The 15,925-nt window shown below is 43.1% G+C and overlaps 1 protein-coding gene across 12 annotated transcripts in view; it reads left to right on the top strand.

Annotated features, from left to right (window-relative positions):
* The window catches only part of cadps2 (Ca++-dependent secretion activator 2), a 983,842-nt gene that overhangs the window by 830,404 nt on the left and 137,513 nt on the right, over positions 1-15,925 (top strand). The window lies entirely within an intron of this gene.

Raw genomic sequence — 15,925 nt, forward strand, 5'->3', positions numbered from 1 at the left:
TTTTCCATCTATTAATTCGTAATGGATAGGAAATCATGGGGAGCAGGCCTGCCATTTCAGCAAAGCTGGATATTTCAGCAACGATTAAATCATTGTAACTGAGAGAGAACGTTAGCATCAGGCAGTACTTTTTACAAGATTGGCTTCTTCTGCACGTGGCACATGATGTTCACATGTTTGGGATCCGAAAAAGTGCTGATTGATGACTGGAAATAAATAATTGATGTACTGTCCATCCGTGTGATGTACTAGAGCTTCTGCCCATTGCCTGTGAATGGGCAGTGACTCTAGCCCATCGCTTTAGATTCTGTTATAGTCAAAGTGACAAGGCCTCTGGGAAGTTAATTGGTTGTGGTTACGAATTTGTAAGTGTGCACTTTAAGGCACACTGATACAATGCTCTCAAAGTGCGGCATGTTTGGGATGGATCTCTGAACAGATTCTGGGGGTCACTAATATGCTCCTGGTGCAGATCTGCCAGGAACACTGCTCCCCGGGTGCTGTGTGCACCTGCGCCCAAATGAGCAGGTAATGCCAGATTAGCTGATTTTAGTGGCAGTCCTGGCAATTGGGCACATCATGGGGATCAGTGGCCAGAATGTCAGGCGTCATGGCAATGGAAGGGCTGCTGGTTGCACACACAGCCGATTTTTCCGCAATACATGGATCAGAGCACAATGCTTCCTTTCTTTCAATGGCCATTGGAGGCCAAAGAAGAGACATGACACACAGAGGGGACTTGTTGGAAGGGGAGGGACACCCTGTGGGCAAAGTAAGTTCATATTTGGTGTGGGCCCCTCCTCCTGCACCGTTCCAAATGGGCGGAGTGCATCTGCAGCGCTGCTCAGACTCTCCAGGCACCTTCCGGGGAAGGCCTATCATTTGCATACAAACCAGGGCCATTTATAAGCTTAGCACATGGAAGGTGCACATTTTGGCACAACAGGTGAACACCAGTGAGCAGAACTCAGGCTTCTGCACCTCATTGCACAAGGGAGTCAGCGACTGGTACACATCAGTGCTACAGGCAGTAAGCGTTGCATTATCAATCCCTAAATTCACTCCAGATTCAACACCATTTAAATGGGGACCCAACGTAAAACGTGAATCACACCTTCCACAGCAACTATTTGCATTTTTAATGCACCTTTAACACAGTAAGCCACCCAAGATGCTTCAGAAGAGAAATAGATGCCAAGTGGTGGTAGAAGAGTTATGAGAAATGACCAAAAGCAAGGTCAAAGAGATAGGTCTGCAGGAAGCTTTTAGAGGAAAGGAGAGAGTAGCAAGGTGGAGGGTTTTGGGGAGAGGATATCAGGGAATAGCGCTAAGGCAGCTGAAGACTCTACCACCGATGGTGGAGTTACATGGGCTGGCATGGCACAGATTGGCATAGTGTGGAGTGGCACAGATTAAATGGCATGGAGTGGCACGGAGTGGAGTAGAATGGCACGGCACAGGAAGACAGAATCAGATGGACAAATGGTACAGGCTGGAACAAATGGTACAGGCTGGAACATAGGATTGGAGGAGAGTGTAGAGTTACAAAGGATTACATAGAATTACATAGGATATACAGCACAGAAACAGGCCATTCAGCCCAACCAGTCTATGCCGGCATTTATGTTCCACAGGAGCCTCCTCCTGTCTTTCCTCATCTAAATCTATCAGCATAACCCTCTATTCCCTTCTCCCTCATATGCTTATCTAGCCTCCCCTTAAAGGCATCTATACTATTCGCTTCAAACACTCCCTGTGGTAGCAAGTTCTACATTCTCACCACTCTCTGGGCAAAGAAGTTTCTTCTGAATTCCCAATTTGATTTCTTGGTGACTGTCTTATATTGATGGGCTCTAGTTTTGCTCTACCGCACAAGTGGATACACTCTCTCTGGCCATGATTTCGCCAGCCGAGGCGGGATCGCAGCGGGAGAGGTCATTTGCGGGTCCTGGTCCCGCTCCCGGCTCCAGAAGCTCTGTGAAAAGGATTTTGCATAGATTGCGCCTGTTAAGCCCGCCCTGCGAGGTTTCCGTCCAATTAAAAGGAAGCGGGTCTGATGACATCTTTTGATGATGCGTCATCAGCCAGTTTCCTTAAAGGGACCATGGCCACATTCATTTTGACAGTTGTTCTGCAGCATTGAGGTGCTGCAAACACTGACAATGACTGCACAAAGGCAGATGGCTGCACCCAGGCTCTCCCATGACTCCTTCCATATGCTTATGGAGAGAGTCACAGCATGCAGGGAGGTTCTCTTCCCTTCCAAGGGCAGAAGAGACCTCCCCAGGAGACCAACGCAGCCTGGTTGCACATTGCACAGGAGGGCAAAAGCAGGGATGTCGTCAGGAGGACCAGGCTACATTGGGGCAAACCTTTCAATTATCTCAGTAGATCACAAAAAGTTACTGCAAAGCCACACTCAACCTCATCCTGCTGTGCCACTCATCACATCCCCATCACTCTGCCTTCTCTACCCTACTCCTGCACATCCTTACACCAACTTACCTTGCACCTCCACCCATCCCTCCCTATCTATATTATCACTTGCCCATCTCACTAGCCACCCCTCATACTCACCCTCATCCTAGTGCAATCATACCAACTAAGAATGCACAAGGGTAGGCACTTGTGTGTTTTAGCCAATGTTCATGTAAAGTTTCTGTTAATGTGTTGTCAAACATTGAAATTTTTATTTTCAACACTTTGCCTTATTGGACAGATCTGTGCGCACCTTTGGAAGTGTCTTAGTGAGTTCCAGTGAATGTTGAGGCATAATGTCATCCCTCCCCCCCCCCCCCCCCCACAATGGTGATGAGTGAGAAAGGAATGGCTTGGGCATTGTAGGGATGCTTTATGGTGCTGGTGTCAACCTGGCACATCATGTGGCAGCCAGGGTGTACAGAGTCAATTGAAGTAAATCTGGCCATGGTGATACCATCACTGTCCTTCCGGGCAGCAATGTGGTTGGGTGCTGATGCCCTGTGTCCTGTGCAGCATCAGATGATTGCGGAGAAAGTTGCTGTTGTAGTTGGTGTGCTCGGTGAGCTTGGTGCTGGGGCTGATGGTGGAGGGATTCAGAGGACCAAAGTGAGAAGTTTTCAAGGGCACCGATGTTGTTGGAATAGATGGCAGCTGAAGTTGTGATGACAGAAGCGATCTGTCAATGGTGAGAGAGCTTGCTCCAAGGAGTTGGCAGTGGATAGAGAGTTTACTCCAAACACTTCCAAACTGCATATACAGGAAACTTTTTTTTATCCGGCACGGACGGGACCGACGTGGTGCTGGTTCATCAAAAATTCCGGATAACCGAAAGCTATAGTAAAAGATACGGAGCTGAGAGCTCCGTATAAAGCAACAAACCCTGTTGCTTAGCAACAGCTTCAGAACAATGGCCACAAGTTGCAAGCGTCTCTGTAGCTTAGCAACAGCTGCAGCCACGCCCTTGCACAGCAACAAATGGAGGAAGGTAAGTAATAAAAGTTACCTGAACCTACTCCTGCATTTTGCCGGTTAACCGAGATTTCCGGTTATTTAGGTGCCGGTAAATCAAAAGTTTCCTGTAGCTCAAAAGTGTCTTCCAAATCCTGAAGGTTCAAGCTTCTGACATTGGAAAGTGAACAGCTGTGAAATGATAGCTTTTGGACCACTTTTGCAACTGTCACCTATTCACAGCAATGGAGAGTCATAGAGAACCAGACCTACTTACCTGACATGATCCCTGAGCGACGGGAACCTCCTCAAAAAGTTGGCAAAATAGAAATAGGCTGGCAAAATAGTTCTTAACTAGCATTTAACAAGCATTTATCGATCTTAATTGCCTCCCCCGCCACTTGAACATGAGAAATAAGAGCAGGAGTACGCCATACAGCCCCTTGAGCCTGCTCCGCCATTCAATAAGATCATGGCTGATTATCGACCTCAACTCCACTTTCCCGCCCGATCTCCATATCTCTTGATTCCCCTGGAGTCCAAAAATCTATCTATCTCAGCTTTGAATATACTCAAAGACTTAGCATTCACAGCCCTCTGGGGCAGAGAATTCCAAAGATTCACAACCCTCTGAGTGAAGAAATTCCTCCTCATCTCAGTCTTAAATGGTCTACCTCTTACCCTGAGACTATGCCCCCTAGTTTTAGACACTCCAGCCAGGGGAAACAACCTCTCAGCATCTATCCTGTCAATCCATTTCAGAATCTTGTATGTTTAAATGGGATCACCTCTCTTTCTTCTAAACTCCAGAGAGTATAGGCCCATTCTACACAATCTCTCATCATAGGACAGCCCTCTCATCCTAAGAATCAATCTTGTGAACCTTCATTGCACCGCCTCCAAGGCAAATATATCCTTCCTTAGATAAGGAGACCAAAACTGAGCACAGTACTCCAGGTGTGGTCTCAACAAGGCACTGTACAATTGTAGCAAGACGTCCTTGCTCTTATACTCCAACCCCCTTGCAATGAAGGCCAACATGCTATTTGCCTTCCTTATTGCTTGCTGTACCTGCATGCTAGCTTTCTGTGTTTCTTGCACGAGGACACCCAAATCTCTCTGAGCACCAACATTTGAAAGTTTCTCACCATTTAAAAAATATTCTGTTTTTCTATTCTTCCTACCAAAGTGAATAACCTCATATTTCCCTACATTATACTCCATCTGTCCACTCACTTAGTCTATCTATATCCCTTTGCAGACTCTTTGGGGAAAAATGTGGTTGATTTGCACCTCCCGTTAGGGCGTGGCGATGTTTGCGCCGTTCGCGAAATTGACCAGACATTTTGCGGCAGCGCTAAACACTACTGCCATAATCTCCTGCGCCCGCAGATCGTGACATCAGTCGAGCGTGCAACACCCCGGTAGTGCCCCGGATCAGATATTGAGTGGCACCCCCTGCCTTTCTGCCTGCCGCTAGCAACGACAGGTTCAGGGGAACGTTTTGCAGTCGGGAAGAGACTGGGGGAGCGCTATTTAAAGGCGACTGCTTCCTACCTTTTTTTTGTCGGCGACATTTTTGCACCATGCATTTTGAGAGAGAGAGAGACTTCTGGAGAGATTCAACGCTGTGTGAAGGAGCTTTGGGTACTGAGCAGCACTTTGCAGGTTCATTTTGATTTGACCTTCCTTGCCTCGCTCCTTGGCGTTAGCACCTTAAGAGAGGTGTGTAATGCCTGATTTAGCGCTCCAATCACCTCCAGGGGCGATAGAAGCCAAGTTTGCAGTCGGAGGCGATAATTAGCGCCAGGCGCTAAACTTTGCACCCGGCCGATAATTGCGCCCCAAACTGGGCGATACTGAATTTCTCCCTCCATGTATTCTCCTCACAGCTTACTGTCCCATCTAACTTTGTATCATCAGCAAACTTGGATACATTACACTCGGTCCCTTCATCTAGGTCATTAATATAGATTGTAAATAGCTGAGGCTGTCCGTTAACCAATCCTCTATCCATGCTACTATATTACCCCCAACCCCATGAGTCCTAATCTTGTGTAATAACCTTTTTATGTGGCACCTTATCGAATGCCTTTTGGAAATCCAAATATACTACATCCACTGGTTCCTCTTTATCTACCCTGCTAGTTACATCCTCAAAAAACTAATAAATTTGTCAAACACGATTTCCCTTTCATAAAACCCTGTTGACTCTGCCTAATCATGTTATGATTTTTTTAAGTGACTTGATACCACTTCCTTAACAATGGATCCCAGCATTTTTCCAATGACTGATATCAGGCTAACTGGCCTGCAGTTCCCTGTTTTTTCTCTCCCTCCTTTCTTGAATAGCGATGTTACATTTGCGACCTTCCAATCCGCTGGGACCATTCTAGAATCTAGGGAATTTTGGAAGATTAAAACCAACGTGTCCACTATCTCTTCAGCCACCTCTTTTAGAACCCTAGGATGTAGGCCATCAGGTCCAGGGGATTTGTCGGCTTTTAAGCCCATTAGTTTCTTTAGCACTTTTTCTCTACTTATATTAATTATGTTAAGTCCCTCACCTACATTAGACCCTTGGTTCCCCACCATTTTTGGTATGCTTTTTGTGTCTTCTACTGTGAAGACAGATACAAAATATTTGTTTAACGTTTCTGCCAATTCCTTATTTCCCATAATTTCTTCTGTCTCAGCCTCTAAGGGACTAACGTTTACTTTTGCTACTCTTTTCCTTTTTATATACTTGTAGAAAATCTTACAATCTGCTTTTATATTTCTTGCTAGTTTTCTCTCATTCTATTTTTTCCCTTTTTATCAATTTTTTGGTCAACCTTTGCTGGTTTCTGAAACTCTCCCAATCCTCAGGCTTACCATTATTCTTTGCAACATTATAAACTTCTTCTTTCAATCTAATGCAATCCTTAACTTCTTTAGTTATCTACGGTTGGATCACTTTTCCCGTGGAGTTTTTGTTTCTCAATGGAATGTTTTGAAATATTTCTTTAAATGCTAGCCACTGCTTATCTACTGCCATACCTTTTAATCTATTTTTCCAATCTACCTTAGCCAACTTGCCCCTCTTGCCTATGTAATTTAGTTAAGTTTAAGACTCTAGTTTCGGACTTAGGCAAGTCACTTGCAAAATTAAAGTGAAATTCTTTCATATTATGATCACTCTGCCCCAGAGGATCCTTTATTCTGAGATTGCTAATTAACCCTGTCTCATTACACAATACAAGATCTAAAATAGCCTGTTCCCTGGTTGGTTCCATGACATATTGTTCTAGGAAACTGTCCCGAATGCATTCCATGAACTCGTCCTCCAGACTATCTTTGCCAATTTGATTTGTCCAGTCTATATGAAGATTTAAGTCCCCCAAGATTATTGCATTACCTTTGTTGCAAGCTCCTACTATTTCTTGATTCATATTCTGCCCAACGGTACAGCTACTGTCAGGGGGCCTATATACTACTCCTACCAGTGTTTTCTGCCCCTTGTTATTCTTTATCTCCACCCATACTGATTCTACTTCCTGATCTTCCGAGCCGAGATCCTTTCTCGCTACTGTCCTTATGTCATCCTTTATTATCAGGGCTACTCCCACTTCGTGTCAGGTCTGTTCAGTGACGGCAGACCCGACATTTACTAAACTTACCTGGAGGCGGGTTCAGAGCAGACTCCCAACCCACTGTCAATCATTTCGATTTTGACAGCGGACCTGCCTCCGAACCTGTCCTCTGAGCGCTGGCAAAATCTGTGTCTACTCTATCGAAACCGTTCATAATTTTAAAGACCTCTAATGTCACCCCTCAGCCTTCTCTTTTCAAGAGAAAAGAGACCCAGCCTGTTCATCCTTTCCTGATAGGTATACCCTCGCATTTCTGGTATCATCCTTGTAAATCTATTTTGCACCCTCTCCAGTGCCTCTATATCCTTTTTTTAATATGGTGACCAGAATTGTACGCAGTACTCTAACTGTGGTTTAACCAAGGTTCGATACAAGTTTAGCATAATTTCACTACTTTTCAATTCTATCTCACTTGAAATAAACTCTGGTGCTTGGTTTGCTATTTTTATGCTCTTATTAACCTGCGTCGCTACTTTTTGTGTACTTTTAGTGATTTGTGTATTTGTGCTCTCAGATCCCTTTGCTCTTCTACCCCATTTAGATTCTTATTTTCCAAGTAATATGTGATGTCTGTATTTTTCTTACCAAAATATAATACCTCACATTTATCTGTGCTGAATTTCATTTGCCAATTATATGCCCATTCTGCAAGTTTATTAATGTCTTCTTGTAATTTGTTACAGTACTCCTCAATATTGACTATCATTCCCCCAAAGTTCAAATTTGTGTTTTTGATTCCAAAGTCTAAATTGTTAATATAAATAGTGAACAACATTTGTCCCAGCACTGATCCTTATGGGACCCCACTTTCCACCTTCTGCCACTGTGAATAGCTACCCTTTACCCCTACTCTCTACTTTCTGTCTTGAAGCCAGCTAGCTATCCATTCTGCTACTTGTCCCCTGACTCCGCATTCTTTGACCTTATTCATTAGTCTATTATGTGGTACCTTATTGAAGGCCTTTTGGAAATCTAAATAAATTACATCTACTGCATTGCTCGCTGTTAACTCTTCAAAGAATTCAATGAAGTTGGTCAAGTAAAAGTTTCCCTTTTGAAATGCTGACCATTCATTATAATATTTTTGGTTTCTAGATGTTCTTCTATTTTTTCCTTTAATAGAGATTGCATTATTTTTCCTACCACTGATGTTACGCTGACTGGTCTATAGTTCCCTGGACATGTTCTACCTCCCTTCTTAAATATAGGTATTACGTTAGCTATCTGCCAGTCCTCTGGCACTACACCTTTTTCTAATGAATTATTAAATATGTTGAACAGTGCCTCTGCTATCTCTTCACCAGATTCTTTTAAAATGCACAGATGTAATCCGTACGGACCAGGCGTTTTATCCTCTTTGAGTTTGATTAGTTTATTTAATATTTCTCCTCTTTATTTTAAATGCGGTTATATCATTTCTAATCTCATCTTCTGATGTCATGTCTACCTGGTAAATACTGAAGCAAAGTAATTATTTAATATTTCTGTCAGTTCACTATCGCTGCCTGTGATTTTATCCTGACCGTCCCTTAGTGGCCTATTCCCATCCCGACTTTCCTTTTTTTATTTATGTGCCCATAGAATATTTTACTATTTTGTTTTGCGTTCCTTGATAATTTAATTTCATAGTTTCATTTTTGCCTTCCTAATTTTTTTTTGACTTCTCTCCTAATCTCTATTCTCCCTCATCAAGCTCTCCCCTGCTGTCCATATACTTTGTGTATGCCTCTTTCCTTACCCTCAATTGTTCCTTTATATCTTTATTCATCCATGGCGTCTCATTAGTGTTTGGCTTGTTCTTGTCTTTTAGCAGAATATGTTTTTCCTGGACTTTGTTGAACACCGTTTAAAATGTTTCCCATTGCTGTTCTACGTCATTGTTTGCGAATATTGTTGTCTATTTTATTTTCACCGGTTCTATTCTCAGCCCCCTCAAAATCTGCTTTTCTCCAATCTATTACCCTGGTCTTCATCATACTTATGTCCTTCTCAATTACTATCTTAAAACGTATTATAATGTGGTCACTATTGCCTAGATGTTCCCCTACTTTTACTTCTCTTATCTGTTCTGGTTCATTTCCCCATTCTTAGATCCAGTAGTGAATCCTCCCTTGTCAAACTTCTTACATATTAGGTTAGAAAGGAGTCCTGTACACATTGTTGGAACTCCATTCCCTTATCCCCTTTACTTACCTCTTCTGGCCAATTAATTTCAGGGTAGTTGAAATCCCCCATGATTGTTATTCTATGTTTTTTACTCATTTCCCTAATTTGTTTCAATATTTCTTCCTCCACCTCCCTTCCACTATTAGGTGGTCTGTAGACTACCCCTATTAGTGCCGTCCAGCTGGGTGGGACTGCACTCACCTGGTTACATAAGAACATAAGAAATAGGAGCAGGATTAGGCCATTCGGCCCCTCAAGCCTGCTCCGCCATTCAATATAATCATGGCTGATCTGATCTTGGCATCAACTCCGCTCTCCCGCCCACTCCCCATAACCCTTGACTCCCCTGTAGCTCAAATATATGTCTATATCTCCGCCTTGAATATATTCAATGACTCGGCCTCCATAGCTCTCTGGGGTAGAGAATTCCAAAGATTCATGATCCTCTGAGAGAAGAAATTACTCCTCATCTCTGTTTTAAATGGGCGACCCCTTATTCTGAAACTATGCCCCCTAGTTCTAGATTCCCCCACGAGGGGGAACATCCTCCCTGCATCTGCCTTGTCAAGCCCCCTCAGAATCTTGTATGTTTCAATAAGATCACCTCTCATTCTTCTAAACTCCAATGAGTATAGGCCCAACCTGCTCAACCTTTCTTCATAAGACAACCCCTTCACCTCAGAAATAAACCTAGTGAACCTACTCTGAACTGCCTCCAATGCAAGTATATCCCTCCTTAAATAAGGAGACCAAAAGTGCATGCAGTACTCCAGGCGTGGTCTCACCAGTGCCCTGTACAGTTATAGCAAGACTTCCCTACTTTTATACTCCATCCCCTTTGCAATAAAGGCCAATGTTCCATTGGCCTTCCTAATTACTTGCTGTACCAGCATGCTAACTTTTTGTGTTTCATGTACAAGGACCCCCAGATCCCTCTGTACCGCAACATTTTGTAGTCTCTCTCCATTTAAATAATAATTTGCTTTTTTATTCTTCCTACCAAAGTGGATATCCTCACATTTTACCACATTATACTCCATCTGCCAAATTTTTGCCCACTCACTTGACCTATCTATATCCCTTTGCAGACTCTGTCCTCCTCACAACTTGCTTTCCCACCTATCTTTGTATCATCAGCAAATTTGGCTACTTCCATTCTTATCTATCTAATCATAGCCAGAGAATCATTTGCAATGGCTTCTCTTTCTGCTCCCGCATCGTTACCTCTGGTGTCCCCCAAGGATCTATCCTTGGCCCCTCCTATTTCTCATCTACATGTTGCCCCTTGGCGACATCATCCGAAAACACAGCGTCAGTTTCCACATGTGTGCTGACACCCAGCTCACTACCACTTCTCTTGACCCCTCCACGATCTCTAAATTGTCATGAGCAGAAATTTTCTCCAATTAAATATTGGGAAGAATGAAGCCATTGTTTTCGGTCCCCACCAGAAACTCCGTTCCCTAGCCACTGACTCCATCCCTCTCCCTAACATCTGTCTGAGGCTGAACCACACTGTTCACAACCTTGGTGTCATATTTGACCCTGAAAAGAGCTTCCGACCACATATCCGCAGCATAATTAAGACCGCCTATTTCCACCTCCGTAACATCGCCCGTCTCCGCCCTTGCCTAGGCTCATCCGCAGCTGAAACCCTCATCCATGCCTTTGTTACCTCTAGACTTGACTATTCCAACGCGCTCCTGACTGACCTCCCACATTCTACCCTACGTAAACTTGAGGTCATCCAAAACTCAGCTGCCCGTGCCATAACTTGCACCAAGTCCCGTTCACCCATCACCCCTGTGTTCGCTGACCTACATTGGCTCCCGGTTAAGCAACGCCTCAATTTCAAAATTTTTATCCTTGTTTTCAAATCCCCCCATAGCCTCGCCCCTCCCTATCTCTGTAATCTCCTCCAGCCCCAGAACCGCCTGAGATATCTGCACTCCTCTAATTCTGCCCCCTTGAGCATCCCTGATTATAATCACTCAACCATTGGTGGCCGGGCCTTCTGTTGCCTAGGCCCTAAACTCTGGAATCCCCTGCCTAAACCTCTCCGCCTTGCTACCTCTCTTTCCTCCTTAAGGCACTCTTTAAAACCTACCTCTTTGACCAAGTTTTTGGTCACCTGCCCTAATTTCTCCTTATGTGGCTCGGTGTCAACATTTTTTGTCTTTTAATTCTCTTGTGAAGTGCCTTGAGATGTTAAAGGTGCTATATAAATACAAGTTGTTGTTGTTGATGACTGATTCTTATCTTTTATCGCGTCCACATGGATTCTAGAAACATAGAAAATAGGAGCAGGAGTAGGCCATTCGAGCCTGCTCCGCCATTCAATATGATCATGGCTGATCCCCTATCTCAGTACTAATTTCCTGCTCTCTCCGCATACCTCTTCATGTCTCTTGTGTCTAGAAAAAGACAGCACCTCTGACAGTGCAGCACTCCCTTAGCACTGCATTGGAGTGTCAGCCTAGCTTTTATGTGCTTAAGTCCCTGGAATGGGACTTGAACCCACAACCTTCTGACTCAGAGGTGAGTGTGCTAGAAACTGAGCCACAGCTGACACTTCTATTTCTGTCTTGCTGATAGCTGTGTCACTTTTTTCTACTGCCATTATGTTATCTGTAACAAGCACAGCTACTCCACCTCCCCTTTTTCCCTCTCTATCTTTTCTAAATATTTTGCACCCTGCACTGTTTAATTCCCAGTCCTGGTTTTTCTGCAGCCATGTCTCAGTAATCCCTCCTATATCTGTTTCCTCGCAACATATTATTGCCTCCATTTCCCCTGTTTTATTACAGACACTGCATTACTGTACAGACAGTTTAACTCATTTTTTTACACTCCTGTTCTATAACTCTATTTATTCCCTGGCCATCTATGTCCTCCCTTAGTGTAGCCTTTCCTATGCTCTCCTTTCCTATTTCATTTATATTTAGGCTGGTTTCATTTCTTGTAGATCTGTTGTTACGAATGCTTTGTGCATTCAAATAAAGAGCCTTTAATTTTAACTTTTTACCGTTATTCCCTGCTTTCACCTTATTTGCTGATGCACGATTACCATTAAACTCTCTCTCCCTTCCTGTCACACTCTGCTTACCCAAGTTAGTTTGCAGTGAATTCATGGTGAGATTTGTAAGTGAGGACAAAGGTTTTTGGATTTAGTGTGTTGCCGCTTGAGGAGCTGAATATAAAATAAAACCCTGTATCAACTCTGAGATGCTGATTAAAGTTTTTAAGGGTTTATTACCATCTGCAAAGTTTACATTTCTGTGAGAGTCATGGTGCATATAGGTTCACACGACACTCGCATTTTATGTGACTGGCAGAGGAATTGCCTAAAATCATGCAGAACTCGCACTTGCATATGTATGATCGTGCATCATTCACAAATACTTAAGAGATAAATATACAGATAGATTATAGATGTATTTAGCTTATAGAAGTGCAGCTAACTGCCGACCCGCAGGCTGCACTCCATGGCAACAAGCCCAGTTTAGAGGAACCGACAGTAGTATAATCCCACAAGAATGCGAGCCTGCTGTCAGGATAAGGAAGCTGGTCTCTCTTTTGGAAATACAGGAAGCTGCTCTCTGTGGCTCTCAGTCTTAAACCCAGTGTGCAGACAGAGACCGGCTCCCCAGTCTGAGTGTACCAGTGGAAGCGGCCATTGCCCCAAAATGGAACACAATGATTAGCGCAAGAATCATTAGACAACGCTGTGCACAAGACCTCTGGTTGGTTGGTTGTCAGTTGGATAAGATTAGTCCACTTTGCCCTAATGTGCTGCCAGGGAAACAGAAGGGGGTGACTGAAACCAAGGCGTTTAATTCAGTCGGAGCAGATTGGAAATGGACTCCTTGTTCGCCTTCACACGGCGCAAGCAACATCTGTGTAGAAAATAAAGTGTGCCTATTCTGCGGAAGATCTTGTTTTGCCCGGTCTTGAGGGATGTGATAACTAGTTAGAGCAACTGTGAAGGCAGTGCAGCAGTCACAGTGTCTCAGTGGGTGGCAATGGCAACAGTAATGACAATGATGCTTGCTGAAACACACAAAGCACATACAGTGTGCTTTTGTAGAAACAGCCTTGTTTTTGTAACAATGAGGTGGTGTGCTTTTACTGCCAGTGCATTTAGAAATGGAAAGTAACACCTGAGGAGGTTTGGGGACTGTAAGTGTTATGTTTTGTGTAGCCATATATCTCTAACCTTCACAGCCACATCACTAGATCTGTTGCTAAGTCTGTTTTTTTTCCCTAAACTTGTAATGATTATCATGAATCATTTAATGTAGATAACAGTAGGCATGATATAATTGACAGTGCGATAATGACAGAAAAATGATCACAGTATAAATATTAAAAATGGTCTTATAAATGCAGTTAATATTTTTTTTATTCATTGGATGTGGCTGTCACTAGCAAGACTAGCATTTATTGCCCATACCAAATTGCCCTTGAGAAGGTGGTGGTGAAGGTACTCCCATAGTGACTTTGTTTGGTACAACTGAGTGGCTTGCTACACCATTTCAGAGGGCAGTTAAGAGTCTGGAGTCACATGTAGGCCAGACCAGGTAAGGATGGCAGATTTCCTTCCCTAAAGGCCATTAGTGAACCAGATGGGTTTTTACGACAATCCAGTAGATTCATGGTCACCATTACGGATACTAGCTTTTATATTCCAGATTTATTTAATTAACTGAATTTAAATTCTACACCTGCCATGGTGGGATTTGAACTTACGTCTCCAGACCATTAGTCCAGGCCTACTGGAGTCCTAGTTTTGTAACATAACCACTATGCTACCGTTCCTGAGTCAAGAGTTTCATTGTGCTTTAATCCAGTTACTGTTAGATCATCAGGATTATATCAATTCTTATCATTTTTAATTATCAGAACCTATTAAGTACTGATGTACTTAATACGAGATTTAATGTACTTAATAGAACTACTAGCGTTGCTTCTTTCCAACTTAGATTATTTTGATTTATTGATTTTATTTAGTGATTTATTTTGATATATTTCATTCTTTGAAAATAAACAATGCTTGAATTATTTAAATGGACTTCTGAACTGCCTCATACGTTCTGATAATAAATTTCGCACCTAACTTTTTGTCAGTAAACCTCATGCCTAATGTTTTGTCAGTATCTCCCTATCTAGATTTCCACTGCTCTGTGTGTGAAGAATTGCTTTCTGGTTTCACTTCTAAACGGCCTAGCTCTAATTTAAATGTACTAGATTCCCCCACCAGGGGAAATAGATTCTCTTTACCCTATCGAATTCTTTTATTATTTTAAACACCTTGATTAGCTCACCCCTTAATCTTCTAGACTCAAGGGAATACAAGCCAAGTTTATGCAGCCTGTCCTCATAATTTAAGCCCAGCTTTCATTCTGGTGAATCTACGCTGCATCCTTTCCAAGACCATCTTTCTTGTGGTTTGGTGCCCAAAACTGAATGCAGGAAAGAATGCCTCCATTTTTAATTGTTTTTGTTTAAGTCACCATTCGAAGATCGAAAGAAAAAAATATTGTTCCTAATGATGAGTCGTGGCGTATAAATAATGGGCGGAAAATACACAATGTGAGGGAGAAAAAAGACAGGCTAACCACTAGCCAGGATAAAAAAAAGCATATTGCAATATCAGATGAGCACAGTAAACAAAAGGAGAAAAGAAAATGAAAAGACCGTTCTCTGCTTCTTGTGGGAAATGCAGCAAATGTGATTGTCACTGGCTCTCCAGGGCAGCACGCAGCTGAGGAGTGAAAGATTCAACACACGGCACTGCAAAAACCTCCGTTCAGTCCGTAAGGGTGACCCCGAGCTTCCGGTCGCCTGTCATTTCAATTCACCGCTCCATTCCCACTCGGACCTCACCGTCCTTGGCCTCTTGTACTGTTCCACGGAAGCTCAACGTAAACTCGAGGAACAGCACCTCATCTTCCGATTAGGCACTCTGCAGCCTTCCGGTCTCAATATCGAGTTCAACAATTTCAGATCATAACCTCGGCCCCTATTTCATTTTCACTTATATTTTTCCACTCCTTTCCTTTCCCCCCCCCCCTTTCCTTTTGTTTCTCTCTCACACCTGGCAGCTATCTTTTGCCCTGCCAGTACACTTTACACCTAATCACAGCCTATTACCATCTCGTCTAGCTTCTAATCTCTTTTACTTCTTTTGGTTCTTTTATTCTTTTGTCCGATCGCAGCCCTGCCTTCGATCTAGTTCCTTTTCTCTCCAGTTTTGAAGAAGGGTCAAACCCGAAACGTCAACTCAAATTTCTCTCCACGGATGTTGCCTGACTTGCTGAGTTTTTCCAGCATTTTCTGTTGTTACTGCAAAACCATGCATGTACAAGGCAGTCGAGCCGACTGAATGAAAGTCCTGATGTTGCGATGTGTAAAGATAAAAGGAAATAGCCTGGAGCAAGAGATATGAAACGAAAGTCTGGAAATTACTGCAGTGATATAATTGTACGAATGTTTAAAATGTGCTTCTTTCAAATTCCATTCTCAGCTGTTTAATAAAGGCGCTAACCTGTTTACTTGAAATGGCTTCAACCTTCCACTAATGAAGCGGAGAGCGGAATTTAATGCAAGCACATTAAGCATTCATAGAATTACATAGAACTTGCAGCATAGAAACAGGCCATTCAACCCAACAGGTCTATGCCGGTGTTTATGCTCTG

The sequence above is a fragment of the Somniosus microcephalus genome, chromosome 16 (assembly GCF_052327205.1).
Source record: "Somniosus microcephalus isolate GS21.2 chromosome 16, FLI_Smic_1.0, whole genome shotgun sequence".
NCBI lineage: Eukaryota > Metazoa > Chordata > Chondrichthyes > Squaliformes > Somniosidae > Somniosus > Somniosus microcephalus.